At 43.7% G+C, this 18,860-nt stretch overlaps 1 long non-coding RNA gene across 1 annotated transcript in view; it reads left to right on the forward strand.

The window, feature by feature from the left end:
• LOC107110759 overlaps positions 1-17,183 on the forward strand; it is a 41,981-nt gene extending 24,798 nt beyond the window's left edge. Inside the window, exon 3 of the long non-coding RNA XR_001482534.1 lies at positions 17,061-17,183. This is a non-coding gene — a long non-coding RNA (uncharacterized LOC107110759). The remainder of the gene's footprint in view (positions 1-17,060) is intronic.
• Positions 17,184-18,860: the final 1,677 nt, after the last annotated feature.

An 18,860-nucleotide genomic window follows, 5' to 3' on the forward strand; every position in this document is an offset into this window, starting at 1 on the left:
TCACTTTGTGTGTAATGTGTTGATATTCAGTGTGTAACGTAAGGCATCGGGGTGGGGGGAATTTCCTCCTGCCAGCCAGCTGGCCTGCGGCAGGCCAGAACCCACAAAAGTGGGGGATCACCCGCCCCCTCCTGGGGAATGATATCCCTAGGGAGAACTGTATGGTGTAACATTCACGATGAGCTCCCTCCCTCCACAGACTGCGTCACCGGCATCAACTCCAAATCTCCCTCCAGTTACAGGAGTTTGGATCCAACCCAGGGGTCATTTGGGGGGGGACGCCATCCCCCCGGGTGAGGTGTGGGAGGGCGGGGCCTGGAGCTCCCTGCTGGTGCCCGCTGGAGGTCGCTGCCGGCTGTGGGGAGGACACACTTCCGGTGATGTCAGGGGGTGTGGCATATGCTAATGAGTTATGCTAATGAGTCCCCCTAGCTCTTTTTCTACGAAATGACCCCTGAGTTTACCCATCAGAATATCATGGGGAATCCTGCCAAAAGCTTTACTGAAATCCAGGTAAACAACATAAACAACATCTCTTGATCCAGTAAGCTTGTCACTCGATCAGAGAAGGAAATTAGGACCTCTTGGGGACAAATCCGTGCTGACTGCCCTGGATCACCAAGTTGTCCTTTAGATGCTTACAGACTTGATCCCTTTAAAAACTGCTCCAGTATCTTCCCTGGGACAGAGGTCAAACTGACTGGCCTTTAGTTTCTGAGGTCATCCCTCCTCTCTTTTGAAAATTGTGATAACATTTGCACTCCTCCAGTCTTGTGCCATGTCTCCTGTCCTCCAAGAGGTCTGGAAGATGATGAACAAAGGCTCTGCAAGCTCTCTAGAAAGTTCTTTGAGCAATTTTGGGTGCATAACATCTTGCCCGGGAGATTTGTACTCACTCAGTGCAATCATGTGCATCTCTGTCCATGTCAACCAGCAGCCCGGACACCATGCCTTGCCTACTGCCTTCTCTAAATGAGTCTGTTCTTCAGGGGAAAAACTGAGGCAAAATAGGCACGGAAAAGCCTTTCTGCTTTTTCTCTGTCTTCATCAGTCTCTCAGCATTCCACAGTTAAGGATGCATCTGCTCATCAATCTCCAATTTTGACATATTTATTTCCTTCACTATATTGCCCCCCAGAATTAAACCCAAACAAATAAAGTTTGTTATTCCTGTTTGGTCCTTGCATCTGTTACATATCTTCATTATGTTGTTGTTGTTCAGTCACACACTCGAGTCTGACTCTTCGCAACCCCATGGACCACATCACGCCAGGCACTCCTGTCCTCCATCATCCTCTGGAATTTTCTCAACTTCATGTTGATTGCATCGATAATACTGCCTAACCATCCCATCCTTTGCCGTCCCCTTCTCATTATGCTGTATGCCAATTTGTTGCTTACCCTGTACCTATACATGGACTGGTAAATTCAATTTCATTGTATCTGAAGACATGTGCGTGCGCACAAAAACTTATACCTGGAATAAAACTTTGTTGGTCTTAAAAGTGCCCCTGGACTCAAACTTAGTTAAGCTACAGTTTAAGAATATGAGGAAAAGAAAATAATAATTAAAAAAGGCAAGTCACTTCCAGTCTAAGTCCACAGCCACCACTCACCTGGGTTGGACTAAGCACACCACCAATTTATATTCTAAACATCCTTCTGTGTGAATAAAAAAGTATTATTTTTATAACGTACATCTTCTTAAGCAGGAATTGCCAACTCTTGCTTGGGAAATTCTGGGGATCTGAGGATGGTGCCTGTGGAGGATGGAGTTTGGGGAATGCGCACAGCACAACTTTGATGTCCACCCTGTGATGGCACATCCTATAATGCTGCATCAGGGTGAAAGGTCCTCTCCTCCCTCTGCTCCTCTTCTTGTTATGTCACTTCCTCCCATGTACCATGAGAGTTTTATGCCTCCCAGATGCACTCTGGGTTTTCCCGGTTTGAGATGACAGCACAAAAGGACAGGTAGATTTAGTCCACCTCCCATGCTGTTTTTGCATCCTCAAACCACCCCGTTGATTTGCTGTTGACTCCACTGAAAAAAATCATGTTGTTTTTGTGGCTCCCCGGAAGTTTCACAACAGAGCCAATAGTGGTTCTATGGCATGGTTTGAAGATGTGAAAACAGCATGGGGGTTGGGGATGCTGAAACCACTTCTCCCTGTGTGCTGTGATCACAAACAGAAAAGATCCCGTGTGTAATTGGGAGGAACAAAACTTTCATTGCGTGTGTGATACAAAGACCTTGTGGTGTTCCCCAGGAAACAGAAGTAGGGATCCCAAGTCCCCCCGGGGGGCGGGGAAAACCCCGCCCCAGAGGCCTGTTCCCCGGCGCTGCCAGATCGGGCCACGGGGGGAACTCTATGGTTTTCCCTTGTATGGCTGTGCCCCCACCCCCAGCGTGCCTGGCGTCCTCCTGTCACTTCTGGGTGACGTGTGTGTGGTGCGTGTGCGCTTTGCGCGCGCGCACACCAGACGTCGGCCGGGAGCCCCCTGCTCCCAGCGAAGATCAACTTGGTAACCCTAAACACAAGGATTTTGTAATGTGTAGATGGAGCCTAAGATGAGAGCGGTGGCGCAGGCTGCAAAACGCCTGCTGTAACATCAATGAACAGCTGCTATGGCTATTCAAGACCCACCGCGGCCGGGGTGAGCTCCCGGCCCTAGTCCCAGCTCCCGCTCACCCAGCGGTTCGAAAGCATTAAAAATAAAAATAGCAAGTAAAAATAGCAAGTAGATAAATTGGGTACCTGCCCCTAGGTGGCAGGGGGCACCCTTCTCCTCAAGAGGTGTGCAGCAGGAGCATCAGTGGCGGCAGCGGAGCAGCGAAAGCGGTGCGGTGGGTGAGCAGCCCTGGCGACCTAGTGAGCACAACGTCGAGCGACGGAGTCCGGTGGAGGCGGAGTCGTGGGGGCACGGTGACGTGGCGGGGTGGCGTGGCGGAGCCAGCAGGACGTGAGCCAGAGCTGCAGGTGGCACGGGACCACGCACCAGGATGGGCCCGCCGAAGGAAGCCGCTGGACTGAAAAAGACCTGTTCCAAGGCACCAGGAGGTGGAACGCCGACACCCGAAGCCCGCTTGAAGGAGCCGGATAACAACAAGCCCTGCTGCCTGGGTGCCGGTAGGAAGTCACTTCCCTATATAATGTGGCCCCAGATAGGAATTGAAATTGTATGTAAACCGGTTAGAGACCCTTCGGGGTTAGAGCGGTATATAAATTGAATGTTAAATCATGGTGAAATCCATTCAAATAACTGAAAAGTATTACGTGTGCCCTGCCTGAATAGCTCAGAAGGATGTGGGTAGTAATCACCAGGAGTCAACAATCTGACTTCACCCATATGAACATACAAAACCACCTTATACTGTGTCAGACCATCAGTCCATTTATCTCAGCATGATCTCCCAAACATGGGTTCCCACAGAGTCTAAGGACTCAGCTGGAGACCTTAAAACTGCAAAGCAGGTGAGCCAGATTTTAAGACAATCAAGAATGGTTGTGCTTCTTCCCCTCCATATGCAAACTGATAACAGTGTTTGGTTTTTTTAATACACACGGGTTGGGGTGCTTTGGTTGGTCCTAGGGTTGCCAGCCTCCAGGCGGTGGCTAGAGATCTCCTGGTATTGCAGCTGAGCACCAGGCAACAGAGATCAGTTTTTCTGGAGCAAATGGCTGCTATGGCATTAAACCCACTGACGTCCCTCTCCTCCCCAACCCTCTCCACCCCAAAAATCTCAGGAATTGCCCAACCTGAAGCCATCAACCCCAGTTCCTCATAAAAGGTATTACATTCATTCTGTTTATGGTGATCTTCAGTTTTGTTTCAGTAACATGATTCAACAGCTTGTTCTACATTCTAGCTGGAGCTGTTCTTCTCCATTACACCCAATAACAAACGTTTATGTGATTGTGGAATCATTTGGCCAAATATACGACCTGTGGTATTCATCACTCTGGCAGGGTGGAAAAAAAATACATAAACACTTTGGGAAGACATTTAATCTCTAGAAGAACATTCCGGATGAGTTCATTTTTCTTTTACTCTCACTTTGTAAAACAGATTTTATCTTTCCATTATAAATTTAAAACCCCAGCATATACAATGTCATAACACTGTTGATTAACAAAAAAAAAAACAACCCAACCATTTTGCTCAGAGCCAAACGAGTACTCATCTTCTCTGCCCTTGGTTACAAGGCTCCATGTCCAGGAAGGTGTTTTTATAAAGGGACTGACATGCAATGGAACAGCTCAGGAGATCACTTTTATAAGACAGTAGGACTGCTGTCTATTGCAGTGTTTATTCTGTGTATGACCTTGCTTTAATTGCATTATCTTCTACCTTGTAATTCACTTTCTGCATTATGGTATATTATGCCTTAGACAGGGTTTTGTTTGCTTGCTTGCATTATTTTCCAGTTCTGTAACCCTAATCCCACTGCAATCTCCTCCGGTCCCTCATTTACCTGCTGGCGCCGAGGGAAGGACCCGTGGTGTGCTGCCGGCGTGTCTGATCATGTAATCACAGATCGAACTGCACCAGGGCAATTAGCCACGCCTCCCCCCGCGATATCCGGCCCGTGTGTATGGCTAATATTGGATTAATGCAGTTGGTAAAACATGTGGATAGCAGCAAATTAGCATACATCTAATAAAAGAGTTAACAACAGATGTGAGAACTAAGTTTGAGTCCAGTGACACCTTTAGGACCAACAAGGTTTAATTCTGGGGTATATAAGAACTGAGTGACTTAGCATGTGTAGGAAAGGGGAAACAACCCCTGCTCCTCCCATCGCTTACCTTTCTGTGCTCAGTTTCTTTGAATATTTTTCTCTGGATGACTTCCATTATTGGAGCCCCTCCAAGAGAAAGTACGCTCCAATACCAGATTTAATTTTAGACATTCTCCCAGTTCAACCAGAATCCAAGAGGAGTGAAATGCAGAACAGAGTGAAATTTCATAGTGATAAAGGAGCGGAACAAAAGGAATCCATTCATCCTTAGTCCTCAAGAGGTCCAGTTTTGCTCTTTTATCCCCATTATCCAAGGATGCGTAGAAGAGGTTCAGGTGACATATCTGTAGGCTCTGCACAGAAGTCCATGTATGGAGGGAGGAAGCAGGGAGATTGGGTATGATCCTGCTCCAGCCCTCTACATGTTGATTATCTCAGGCTTTTATGCCACTTGCATAAGGCTAGCAGCTACAGAAAACAGTATATAAACTATTTGTCATTATTCAGAGCAACCTGATTCTGAAAGGCAGAAAAGGGTAATCCTGGGTGCTTCACAAAGACATTTGCATGATACGTTGGTTTGCCTGATTTTTTAATAAGCTGCTGTATAGTATGTTATCCTGACCTGGATATCCCAGGCTAGCTTGATCTCGTCAGATCCCAGAAGCTAAGCAGTGTCAGCCCTGGCTAGTATTTGGATGGGAGACCTCCAAGGAATACCAGGGTCATGATGCAGAGCCAGGCAATGGCAAACCACCACTGAACGTTTCTTTCCTTGAAAACCCGATGGAGTTGCCTTAAGTCAGCTGTGACTTAACAGTACTTTCCACCACAACAGTATGCTGGTTCTAAGTGTTTATCATTGGAATCCTAAAGAGAATTACACCTTTTAAGCAGCCCCTTGACTTCAGTGGATTTAGAAGGGGTTGTCTCTGTTCAGGATCTTATTCATTGTTTTTAAAGCATTTATGCTTGATGTTTGCATTACTATGTATTTACCCTTATCTGCCTTGTGAATCTGTGGGTGAGGAGGACTTGTAGAATAGAAATATTTAAGCAAGCAAATAAATGAATGAAGAATCAAAGAAAGTAAGAGCTGGGTTTTCAAATTTCCCAGCATCCCAGTTCAGGAACAGCAATTATTTTGTTTTCTTGGGCCATATATTTCCTTCCAGTATTTCTCTTTGGGGAATATAATTTGATTTTGTACAACCCATGAGGTAATTTCTGAGATTTAATCCTTCCGGTGTCAAACTATTGAATACCTTATGACTGCAACCTTACACATGCTGAACCAAGCCAGACTTATCCAGAGTAAACAGATGGAGTCTGGAAAAAATCCTGGGATTTCTTTCACTCCAGTTGCTAGGAGACTGCAGAGAAAGAGGCTGGAGAGGAACAGGAGTATACCAACCCATCCATAGGTGAGAAGTCCCCACTGGTGGGTTGTGTTTTTTTTTTTTGCAATGCTCAGCTCTTTGGCTTGCCTGGTAGTGGTCTCAGCACAGCGGTAGTTCCAGATGGTGTTTTGAAAAACAGGCAGCAGTAACTAAGTTGGGTGAGGAGTCTAAATTCTGAGGCTGCCAAATGAGGTGAAAATTTGCCCTCCCGGAGAACCTCCCAGTTGTCTCCAGGAAGTTAGGACAGCAGCTGTGGAGGTGAATTCAGTCTGAGGAGGACACAGAGATGGTTTTCACTGCATTGCTTGGTGCCTAGAGTGCAGCCTCTAGTGGACTTTGTCAAAGAGTCTGGTCAGTGAAACTAGATGTAGCACTGAGCTGAAAGGAAAATTTAATGGAAAACTTTTTGTTAGAATTTTATCATAGGAAAAGGACTGAGAAATGGATTGATGTTTAGTGTGATCCTGCTTTGGTTAGGAGGACTACTCTGTGACCCAGGGCAGGACGGTTTGCCCTCACTCTTATGGGCCTCATTTGCCTGATTAATATCACTGTGTAGCTAAATCTGATTGGCTACAGAATATGGGATACATTACCATCTCCTAGATGTCATCCCTGATTGTCTGGGGTCACACCAGGGAGGCTTCCAAAGGAGTAGCAGAGTGAGAAACGGCGAGAAATAGGTTGATGTGAAGAGTTGTGAACAGCCATGAAAATAGTAGGGTTAAGAACTCGGGGGGGGGGTCATACCTGCTAGGACAGAAAACTACCCAAAACAGGCACTGATGACCTCTAAGGCCACAAGATAGCAAAGGCAATGTGGGCGAAATGGGACATCAGAATTAAAAAAAAATAGATTTCACACAAGGACCGCTAGTTGCTGACTGTGTCCTCAGTGTTCTAATTGGCTGCGGTGATGCAACAATACTTTGATTAATTGCAGAATTTGTATATTGAAGCAGAGAGGCTGGATAGAGGCAGTTGTGAAGAAACTGACATTTTGGAAAACAGTCAGGAGGTCATTTATTTGGAGGTTTGTCCTACTAGCGGTGGTTAAGACGTTGAACTGCAGGCTGTGGAAGGTCAGTAGTTCAGCAGTTCAAGACCCAGGTGCCGCAAGACGGAGTGAGCTCCCGTCTCTAGTTCCAGCTCCTGCCAACCTAGCAGTTCGAAAGCAAGAAATTGCAAGTAGATAAATAGGTACCACTTCGGTGGGAAGGTAACAGCGTTCCGTGCGCCTTGGTGTTTAGTCGTGCCGGCCACATGACCACGGAAACGTCTTCGGACAGCGCTGGCTCTTCGGCTTTGAAACGGAGATGAGCACCGCAACCCTAGAGTCGGATTCGACTGGCTCTCGAGCAAGGGAACCTTTACCTTTACCTACTAGTGACTGATTGAGGGGGAGGGAAGGAGGCATCTTCAAGTCCCTCTCTACAATAGAGTGTGACTTTGCCATGACTCAGGAAGAGACTTATAACCTACGGACTATATATTTTCATAATTTATTTATGCTCAGTCTCCGTAGATTTTGATGCCTTCAGAACTCTTCCAAACTCATCTCCCTTTTGTTTATTATGTTCTCAGACTGTTATTAAAGGCAAAGGTGCTTGTGCAACCTTATAACACAAGCTATTGGCTCCAGAGTTATGTGCCAAATCCCTCCTCTTGGCAAAAAGTTTGTGAGAAATTCTTCATGCCAGATTTATTAAAACAACAACAACAACAGCAGCACTTATAAAAACATTTAGCTTTCTTTGTAAGTGATCTGGGGGGCTATTTGGACTGAGGAGGTTTTGCTACCAGTGTTAAGTCATACCCTTTTCCTGTCCTTATTAGAGTTACTTCAGGATACCTGCCAAGTTAATATCACCTTCATGAAATGGAGTTTTGCTTCCCATGAGAACCAGTGGGGAGGGGGGAGATCTTATGCCAAAAGCACTCATCCAAAACCCCAGTTTGAAGTCAGTTGCTTTTAGGGGAGATTTCAAATTTCTCATCCCTGCTGTTTTGAATCAACAATTTCTGTTTTGATTTTACTTTTCCCTTGGGCAGATCCAACCTATCATTCTCTGACTTGGCATCAGTTTTGATTTCCTCACGCTGAATTCCTCCCTCCCCCCACAAATGTACACTTTCCCCAAAATAAGTTGTGCATCAATAAGCACTGTTATTCATTGTACTTATAAATAGAGTCTGGTATGATATAAATAATGTGTATTGTGTATAAAAAGCCATACAATAGAAATGAACCGATAATAGTGAAATGTGGATAACCAAAACCGTTGACCAAAATAAAATCGACTACGAAAATAAATTAAATAGGGAACATTTGTTCAACCCAAGTTTGTTTCCCATATTTTCTTAGTGAGTTAGAGTGTGTGATTCCGAGGGACTCAAAGTACAAGATCACTCCATTTCCCTCTTCCCCTCTTTTTTTTTTTTTTTTTTGGTAAACAAATTTTTTATTTTCTCAGGAATACAACATATAAAACTTTTCATTCTATCAATTGTCTACCCCATTCCCAGTTCCTCCCCTCCCTCCAATGGCTTCCCACAATGCTTCCACCCCTGCTCCAAATTACTTCATATCATCAACAATATCAGTTTCTCATCATTACAATCTAAAGATAACATCGTTTGACTTAATATTGATCTAAACATATTAAGTTTTGTTTCACATCCCAGTTCTTTTCCAGATAAATTTTAAAATCATTCCATTCTCCAAAAAACTCATCGTCTTCTTTGTTATTCAGTTTTTTTGTAATCTTATCCATTTGTGCCATGAACAGAACTTTTTGTATCCATTCTTCAACCTCTGGTACCTTTTCCGTCTTCCAAAACTGAGCATAAATCATTCTCGCTGTCACTATCAGGTACCAGAGTAAAGTCTTTTTAGTCGTATTGACTTCTTCCATTTTAAGTCCCAAAAGCAGAATTTCCGGTGCTTTTTTAAAAGAACATTTCAATATTTTTTGCATTTCATTGTGGACTTTTGTCCAAAAGTCTACAGCTTTCTCACAAGTCCACCACATATGATAAAATGAGCCCTCATGCCTCTTACATTTCCAACATTTGTTTGACATATTTTGATTCATATTTGCAATCTTCTTAGGTGTCATGTACCACCTATACATCATCTTATAACAATTTTCTTTAACATTAGTACATGTCGAGATCTTAATAGAATTTTTCCACAAATATTCCCAGGTTTCCATAGCCACTTCCTTATTCATATTAATAGCCCATTTTAACATTTGTTCTTTAACAGTTTCATCTTCAGTATACCATTTTAACAACACCTTATACATTTTAGAAATATTTTTTCCTCCTCCACTCTCCCAAACCTTTTCAATTTCATTTTTTTCCTCTCTAAAACCATAGTTTTTTTTGTCAGATCTAAAAAGATCATAAATCTGCATATATTTCAACCACTCATATTCATATTCAATTTCATTCTGCTTTTTCATTACCCACTCTGTTCCCTCTTTTTTAATTAAATCTCTATATGGCAACCAGTCTCTACCTCGCTGTCTTGAGTAAGATATCAACACTTCTACTGGTACAATCCACAATGGTCTTAAGTCACTCTGGTACTTCTTATATCTTGTCCATACCATATACAAAGCTTTTCTCACCAAGTGAAGTTTAAAAAAACTGTCCATTTTTATCTTGTCATACCATAAATATGCATGCCAGCCAAATCTACAATCATGCCCTTCCAACCCCAACAATCTGTCATTTTCAAGCTTCACCCATTGATCCATCCATGTTAGACAAACCGCTTCATAATATAGTCTAAGATTTGGCATTTGTAGACCTCCTCTTTCTTTGGCATCACAAAGTATTTTCATTTTGATCCTTGGTTTCTTGCCTGCCCAAACAAATTTTGACAACTCTTGTTGCCACTTGGCCAACAAATCCGTTTTATGCAGAATTGGTATTGTTTGGAACAGGAACATCAAACGTGGTAGGACATTCATTTTTATAACTGATATTCTTCCCATCAGTGATAAGTTCATTTTATCCCATTTCTTAAAATCTTGAGTCAGCTTAGTCCATAATTTCTCATAATTATTCTTATATAGGTCTATATTTTTTGCCGTTAATTCAATTCCAAGGTATTTTGTTTTTTTAACTACTTCACATTGTACCAGTTCTTGTAGTTCCACTTGTTTTTGTTTGATCATGTTTTTACATATAAGTTTTGTTTTATTCTTATTTACGTAAAAGCCGGCCAATTCTCCAAACTCCTTTATTTTTTGAAAAAGCAATGTCAATTTTTCTGTTGGGTTTTCCACCATAAACATTACATCGTCTGCAAATGCTCGATATTTGTATTGGTGTCCTTTATGTGTCAAGCCCTTTATTTCTTGATCGTACTGTATTTTTTGTAAAAGTATTTCCAATACCCAGATAAATAATAACGGTGATAACGGACAACCTTGCCTTGTTCCTTTCTGTACTTTGAAGTTATCTGTCAGTTCTTTATTCACATTTATTTTAGCTCTTTGTTCAGAATAGATAGCTTCAATACAATTTCTAAAATGTTGTCCCGCTTCAATCTTTTCCATCATCTGGTGCATAAAATTCCAATTAAGATTGTCAAAAGCTTTTTCTGCATCAACAAACAGAAAAGCTACTTCTTTTTCTGGGTGCTTTTCATAATATTCAATTGCGTCCATTACTATTCTTACATTGTCTCTAATCTGCCTTTTGGGTAAAAAGCCCGCTTGATCTTCAGAAATTACCGTTTGTAAATAGTTTTTCACCCTTTCTGCAATAATTTTTGCAAAGATTTTATAATCGTTGTTCAAAAGAGATATTGGCCTGTAGTTCTTTACATTTGTTGAATCTTGTCCTTCCTTTGGAATCAAAGAAATAATTGCTTCTTTCCATGAGTCCGGCACCTTTTTGTTTTCTCTTATTTCGTTGGTTAAAGCTTCCAGGACCGGGGAAATTTCTTCTTTCATCTTTTTGTAGAATTTCGCTGTAAATCCGTCCGGCCCAGGCGCCTTCCCCAACTTTGTCTCTTCTATTGCCTTCATCACTTCTTCTTTTTGAATTGGACCATTTAATAAATCTTTGTATTCCTTACTTATTTTTGGTAGTGGAATCTCCTTTAAATATGTTTTAATCTTCTCAAGATCAACTCTAGTTGTTTGGAATAGTTTAGCATAATACTTGAAGAAACATCTCTTTATTCCATTAGGATCAACGAACTCTTTTCCATCTTCTATTATTTTGGTTATCATTCTTCTCTCTCTTCTAGCCTTAAGTTGCCAAGCTAAGTATTTTCCCGGTTTGTTCGCCCCTTCAAAAGATTTCTGTTGTAACTTCTTTAAATTCCAATACATTTCCTGATTCCAAGTCTCATTCAGTTGTTCCTTCAGCAACTTTAATTCTTTAATAATTTGCTTTTTTCCAGGCTTCTTTTTTAATTCCTTTTCTTTCTGCGCAATTTTTTCTAACACTTCTGTTTGTTTTTGAAGTTTTTCCTTTTTTTGCTTCACGTTTTGCGAGATGAGAATTCCTCTCATCACCGCTTTATAAGCATCCCATACAATCTGTATCGGTGTTTCTTTATTTAAATTTTGTTGAAAGAATTGTTTCGTTTCTTCCTTTAACATCTCAATTACCGTTTTCTTATCCAACAAATCTTCATTAATCCTCCACAGAAAGGGTTTTTTCCTTTCTGTGGAACTCCATACCACCGGATTGTGATCTGAATTACATCTTGGCAAAATTTCAGTCTTATGTGTTTTCATTGACAATTCTTCAGACATCCAAATCATATCAATTCTGGAAAAAGAGCAATGTCTTTTCCCTCTTCCCCTCTTGAGACCTTTGGGGGGGAAAAATACTCTGATAGTGAAATCCTAATGACAGTTTGAAAGTAAGCCCCACTGAATAACATGGGACTTACTTCTGAGTTGACCTACCCAGTAGGGTTGCCAGATTCCTCAATGGAGGTGGGGGTCCCCCGCTTCCAGGCCCTACCACCCTGCCACCAATCAGCTGGCCAGTGGGGGGGAACTTACCCTGAAAAAGAGGGAGATCCATCTTCCATGCAGCGACATGTCTACGTCACTGCCCACATGACCTGGATGTGACATCATCACATCCAGGTCATCAGGGCAATGCTCTGGTGTTTGGGCAAAAACTCTATGGTAGAAGCCAAAATTGCCCAAATACCAGAGCATCACCCCAATGTCCAAGAAGTGATGATGTCACTTCTGGGTCATGTAGTCAGTGACATAGATACATTGCTGCACATTGGATGGGCCTCCTTGCTGCTCCTGGTAATTCCCCCCACCCACCCCCACTGGTTGCCACCAATTGCATCCTGAGTTATGGAAGCCCCATGAACAAAACACAATAAGGCATGGGAGCTACACTTGCAGTGACATCAACCTCGCTTCCCTCTTGCACCAATGGATCTTCTTCCGGTTTGGTGTAGTGGTTAAGTTTGATTCCCACTTCTCCACTTGCACCTGGCTGGATGACTTTTGGGCAAGCCATAGTTCTGTCAGAGCTGTTCTTGAAAGAGCAGTTCTCGAAAGAGCTCTCTGAGCCCCACCTACCTCACAGGGTGTCTGTTGTGGGGAGGGGAAGGGAAAGGAGATTGTAAGCCACTCTGAGACACTTTAAGACACTCTGAGTATAAATCCAATCTCTTATCTCTTATTAGGAGAAGCTCTGTCACTGCAAGAGCAGTTAGTGGGAACAATTGCTCCTCTGAACAGCCCCCTGTAGCCTATCACATTTTGTTGACAATGTTCCTGTGAATTACAGCATTGGCTTGGATGTCCTGGGAAGCTTTTGAAGGAAGTAGGAGATGGGAAAGATCTGCCTCTGTCTGTGGATGTCCTTTTTGGGTTGAGAAAGTACCTAGATAGAAATAACTCTTTCTCCCTTTCTCAGAATACAAGAATTCACGGGCACCCAATTAAGTTGATGGGCAACAGATTCAGGTCAGATTTTAAAAGAAGTGTTTTTTCACTCATGCGTTTTAATTGCAGAATACACTGCCAGAGGACATAAGGATGGCCAGGAGAGTAGGTGGCTTCCACATCCAGAGGCAGCAAACCTCTGAATACCAGCACTAGGAGACAACATCAGGGCTTCTATTATCTGTTTGTTGGCCCTCCATGGAACCTAGGGCTACCAGGCCTCCCACTATGGCAGGACGTCTCCCACTGGCAGCCATCTTTGTCTGCCACCACTCTGAGCAGTGGTGGGAGAATTAAAAAAACCAGTGATGTCACCAACATCACTACATCTCTTCTGAGAAAAACCTGGATTTGAAGTAGGATAGTTCTAAGAATCACCAGAAATTCTTAAAGTTTCTAGCAGTTCCTAGAGCTACCCCACATAAACTCTGGATGTGATGTAGTGACATCACTGATGCCACATACACCACCCCCACCCCAAACCCCCCTGCTTAGGGTAAAGTGTACCCAGAGAAAAATTAAAAAGAAAAATAAGCCCCCTGTCTACTTACAGGTAGTGCTGACCATGGAGTTCCTAACGGTTACCCTTTTTTACTTCTGGATTGCTCTAGGAATTGCCAGGAACTCTATGGTCAGAACTTCCTATAAGTAGACAAGACCTTTAAAAAAAAAAATTCTCCCCAGGATGATTGTGTACTCCTGTTTGACCCCAGGTTCCAAATGCCAATGAGGTGAGCATTGGTGGCAAGGGCCGCAATTACCCAGAGGTCTCAAGTTATAATGGGAAAATGGGAATTATACTTGATTACCCATTGTATGAAACAGCATGCTGGGCTACATGGACTGCTGATCTGATACAACAGGGCTCTTCTTTTTGTTCTTATGTCAGAGGTTTGCTGCCTCAAAATGTGAAGGTTCCCTTTAGCCACAATGGCTAGAAGCCCTAACCTTAACCCTAATCCCCTTGTGAACCAGGCCATACTGATTTCACCAAGGGCACCCTCTCCATGATATCACACAGTCCTGCACTTCATTTGGTTCAGACATTTTCTGTCTAGGGTTCGCAACAGGCCTGGAGGAAAATGTCCTGTTCCTTTAATAGAGGCTTAATGAATAGAAATAGACAGGTGGAGCTTTATAGCATTGAGGTAAATAGCGGGAATTAAGATTGCTGGGGGAAAGATCAACAACCTCAGATATGCAGACGATACCACTCTAATGGCAGAAAGTGAAGAGGATCTAAAGAGCTTCCTGCTCAGGGTAAAAGAGGAGAGCGCAAAAGTGGGCTTGAAGCTCAACATCAAAAAAACTAAGATCATGGCATCCGGCCCCATCAATCCTTGGCAAATAGAAGGGGAAGTCGTGGAAGTAGTGACAGACTTCATGTTCCTGGGATCCCAGATCACCGCAGACTGTGACAGCAGCCATGAAATTAAAAGACGCCTGCTCCTTGGGAGGAAAGCGATGGTGAACCTAAACAGCATGATAAAAAGTAGAGACATCACCCTGCCAACAAAAGTCCGCATGGTCAAAGCAATGGTATTCCCAGTAGTCATGTATGGCTGCGAGAGTTGGACTATAAGGAAGGCCGAGCGCCGAAGAATAGATTCTTTTGAACTATGGTGCTGGAGAAGACTCTTGAGAGTCCCTTGGACTGCAAGAAGATCAAATCAGTCAATCCTAAAAGAAATCAACCCTGACTGTTCCCTGGAAGGCCAGATAATGAAACTGAAGCTCAAATACTTTGGCCACCAAATGAGAAGGGAGCACTCACTGGAGAAGACCCTGATGCTAGGAAAGATTGAAGGTCAAAGAAGACGGGGACGGCAAAGGATGAGAGGGTTAGACAGTGTCATAGATGCAACAAACATGAAACTGAGCAAACTTCAGAGGACGGCGGAAGACAGGAGGGCCTGGCGGGAGCTGGTCCATGGGGTTGCGAAGAGTTGGACCCGACTGTGTGACTGAACAACAGCAACAACAAAATAACACAATTTGGGAAATAACATCCAACCTATGTATTAACAGAACAGAACCCTACTCCTATTTCAGTTCTAGAGTCAGTCACTCCCCAGCACTTTCCTGTCGGAAAGTATGGCCTTTGTTTTCCTCTTAGATGATACAGCAATCATCAGTTTGTGAACCACAAGGCCAAGAATATTCTTTTCAGTACTGGATTCTTGCCTGCTTTGAATTTTAGTGGCCTGTTTACTGCTCCTGCTGCTGAATAGCATGCTTGATCTGTCTGCTATATGTAGTATCCTGATCCCACTGCTTTGTTTTTACATTTATGTAATACCATTTTCTGCATTGTTTAACATATCATGTCTAATGCTTTATGCTTTGAAACAAAGTCTGAAACATTCTGTAATCTCGGTCCTATTACATTCCTTATTAGCTGTCTCATACTATTGATTGACTGTGCAATTCACCTTGTCTCCACAAGAAAGATAAATAAATATGTAAATAAACAGAATTGTTACTGTTACATTCTGTTGTGCATATTCCACCTTCTCTTCAAGAACTGGTTCTATACGCAGTAGCAACTGGTCATATTGTCTATGCTGGACACTGGAAGAAAAATTTGCTCCCAAGTAAAAAAAGAGTAGCTAGAGAAATTAAATAGGCTTTATATGATCAAACTGATGGCTTATTTAAAACAAATAACCTCTAGAAATATTGTTATTTGAGACAAATGAGACAAATCTTGGTTTATATAGCTTGGAGGTAGCGATTAATCCAATTTTTATATTCTGCATATCTCACTGAATCATGACTTGAAATGCTACATCTATAGCATATCAATTTTCTGCTCGACATGTAAAAATTACTTTTTTCTCTTCATTTGGGCATGAACAGAATAAGAGATGGCACAAGCTGTGAGATCTCTGCAAATTATTGCAATTAAGTTGGAACTTTATTCAAAGACAAAGGGTGCTCCCCAGAGGAAGAACATACTTTGAAACAATGTCCTTCTGAAAAGCGACGAAGTCCATTGGTGTTGATTCAAGCCCGTAATGCAGCAGAAACATTTCTTGTATACCACCAAGTTAACTAGTCACTGTATGCTCATGTCTTCTAGGAGGTGAGACTCACGCTGTCCCTTCAGACCTTCTGGAGCAGAGAAAAGACATTTTTACTCCAGAAGGCCTTTGAATGAATGTTTTGATAAATTTTGTGTGTATTTTACTGTGATTTTATTAATTCTGTGATTCTGAACTGCCCTTGGTGTAGGGTTGCCAGGCTAAACCCCCAGGAAGAATTGGGAGCAGGGGCTGCGTACTTACATCATTTCTGGTAAAAAAATTTTACCGAAAATGATGTAAGCACACAGGCACAGTGTTGGCCAATGTTCCCGTTAAGCTGTGGGGGTCTTGTGAGCAAAAAGTCTACTTTGTGAGCTACTAGCATTAAAGTTGTGAGCAAGCAATATGGCTAGTGCATAAATTAGCTTGCTCTGGAGCCATCCTTCCTGAGCTAAGACAAAAAATGTGTGAGCCGGAGGCTGAAAAACTGTGAGCTAGCTCACACTAACTCAGCTTAGAGGGAACACTGGTGTTGGCGTGCATTCATCCCCTCCGTTTCTTCTTGCTGATGCCCAGGTTGCTAGTGAGCAATGAGAGGAAGTGCTGGGAAGCCTCCCACTATAACATCCCTAGCCTGGCAACTGGTGGGAGTTCAGGAGGATGAGGATGGGGAGGGGGGTTGATGTCAGCAATGGTATGATGTCATTTTCATTGAAAACCTCGAAGCGGCATCAGGTCTCTCTAGGAATCATCAGAAACTCTATGGGGGGGAAGATGCCAGCCCTACCTTGGTGTCCTTAGTGGTTAGGAAGGCAGTTATATAAACAACCTAACTAGCAAATATATAATGTTTCCTCCCTAATATTGGTAGAAATAAATGTGTGATAATCATTCTGAAATGATAGGTAACTGGCCCTTTCCCTCTCCCACCCTTCCCTAGGTCCAGGCAGCAAGAAGAAACCATCAGGGCCCTGCGGCCATCTTGGATCCTTGGCTGCCCTCAAATATGCAGTGGTCGGGCTCTACTTGCTGGTGTTCCTGATTCTTGTGGGTGTCTTTATCTTAGCAGGTAGGAATGGAATAAAGAATCTTCATGTTCTTATGTTCTTATGTTCATCCACTAGAATTCCAGCTTACGTTGCCATTCTCATTCCTCTCACGCTAAAGTCCCCTCAAGTTCTAGCTGTGTTGTTTCAAAATGTTTCTGTCCTAATGTGCCGAATCCCCTTGCCATACCACACTGGTTTGTTTCCATGGCCTTGTGTTTACTTGTGCCACCACACAGACTTTTGGGCGTAGTTAAGGGAAGATAAAGCTACAATGCGAAACACAATGAGTAATCGTTGGACCAGGAAAGAAAGATGTGTCAAAACCAATCTGGGATGCAATGAACCGAGTGAGATTGAGTGGGTGGCCGCAAACCATCTCGAGAGTCTTTGGGCTCAAGCTTTGGGTTTGTGGGTTGGGCAGCTGCCACTGGAGTATGTTCCCAGAATGTCTGGAAGATCTAAAATCAAATGTTCGTGTCTCTGCCAAGACGACAAATCAAGCATGGTACTAGAACATCCCAAAGTCTGAATGCCGTAGGATAGTCCCCAGGATACCACAGATCTCCAACTTGGGAAGAGAAACAACCCGCCCACGGATATGTTTGATTTCTGATGTCTCCCTCAAAGAAACATTTTGAAGTATAATCAGAGATATAGGCTGTCTGTTGCCATTGTTACACTAGAGAAGGGACGGACAGTCAATCCTTGGACCAGAGTCCCATAACTCAGGCCCAAAGTGACCCAAAGAACCCAAAGAAGAGCCCTGTTAGATCAGACCAACAGTCCATTTTGTCTAGCATCCTCTTTCCAAGAGTGGACAACCAGATGCCCTCAAAAGGCCCACAAACCATAGGCATAAACTATGTGGGGGGGGGGAGTTCAGGCACTGGCACCTCCCAAAAATTTTCCAGGGAGGACTGAGGGCAACCAGTGCCAGCCAGAGCTTTGCCACCCCCCACCCCATTTTGAAAGTGGAGGGTTTTTTCCCTCCGCTTTCAGAGACTTCAGGTGGGTTGGGGGGGAAGTCAGGGTTGGGGCTTGCTACCTGGAAGCTAAGCCCCACCCCCAGCTCCCGGAAGCCCTCAGTTGGGCCTGGAGGAGCTGGGGGCTGCACATTGAGTGGCTTCCCGTGCAGAGAAAGGTAAGGAGCTGGCCTGGGGCAGCGAGGGTGGGGGGATGTTTTCGGGGGTGGGGGTGGGCAAAGAGTGCCCAGGCCGGCTGCAGCCTTTGTAGCCGGCTGGGAGGCTTTCCCCCCATGGACTATGGAGGCCGCAGCCGGTCTGGGGCTTTCGTTGGGTCTTAGGCAGCCATGTGGGGGGATTGGTTGGGGGGGAGGCCAACATCCATGGAGGATTGCTGGCCTTGGGATGGCTGGGTGGCTGGGCGCCCTTCCTGTGGCCTCGTGCTGCTGTTCTTTCCCACTCCCCACAAGGCTTGCCTTGGGTAGCCATGCGGGGAGGTCCTTTCTTTCTTCCCTTCCCTTCTGTCTTTCACTTCTCTGTCCCCATCTATTTGCTTTCTTTCCCCTCCCTCCCTCCTTTTCCATCTCTCCCCTCCCCTCTCTCTACTTCTCTCTCTCTCTCTCTTCATTCCTTCCTTCCTACCCTTCCCATTTACTTTCTCTCCTTCCTTCCTTCCTTCCTTCCTTCCTTCCTTCCTTCCTTCCTTCCTTCCTTCCTTCCTTCCTTCCT

Source organism: Gekko japonicus, unplaced genomic scaffold (genome assembly GCF_001447785.1).
Source record: "Gekko japonicus isolate JY-2015 unplaced genomic scaffold, Gekko_japonicus_V1.1 scaffold6, whole genome shotgun sequence".
Lineage (NCBI taxonomy): Eukaryota > Metazoa > Chordata > Lepidosauria > Squamata > Gekkonidae > Gekko > Gekko japonicus.